Source organism: Atta cephalotes (assembly GCF_000143395.1).
Source record: "Atta cephalotes unplaced genomic scaffold scaffold00013, whole genome shotgun sequence".
NCBI lineage: Eukaryota > Metazoa > Arthropoda > Insecta > Hymenoptera > Formicidae > Atta > Atta cephalotes.
In genome coordinates this window covers 4,486,039-4,486,588 of record NW_012130077.1, presented here as the reverse complement: position 1 = coordinate 4,486,588, position 550 = coordinate 4,486,039, and positions in this window count along the sequence as shown.

Here is a 550-nt window from a genome sequence, read left to right as displayed (position 1 = left end):
ATATTTTGGACAAAATTCATTTTGAAAGTTTATTTTTCATATGTAATTGACTCATCTTTATGATGTATATCATTTTACTTTTTAATATTAAGATAAATTTTTGATTTTTTAATACTGTCAAATATATAGATGTAAATATATAGATGTAAATTCATATTTTTTTACTTGTTATGCTTTTTATTTTACAGATTTTTTTTACTTTTTACAAATTTCGTATTTTTTTAAAGTACTTAAATATATTGATTATATTAGAGATCGATATATTTATTTTTTAAATCTGCTTTAAATCTGCTAAATAGAATTATTTTGTAAATTTATAAAAATACAATCTTTTGTACTAAACATAAATAATATTTTTGTAAATAGATATATTAAGATTAGACAATAGAATAAGGATTTGCTAAAGCCCGAAAAAATAATATATTATGAGATAAACTAACTAAATTATGATTTATCTTATTTATTTCTCTCGAGATAGTGCAATTTTTTTAAAAATCTTTTATCGCAATATATATATATATATATATATATATATATATATATATATATA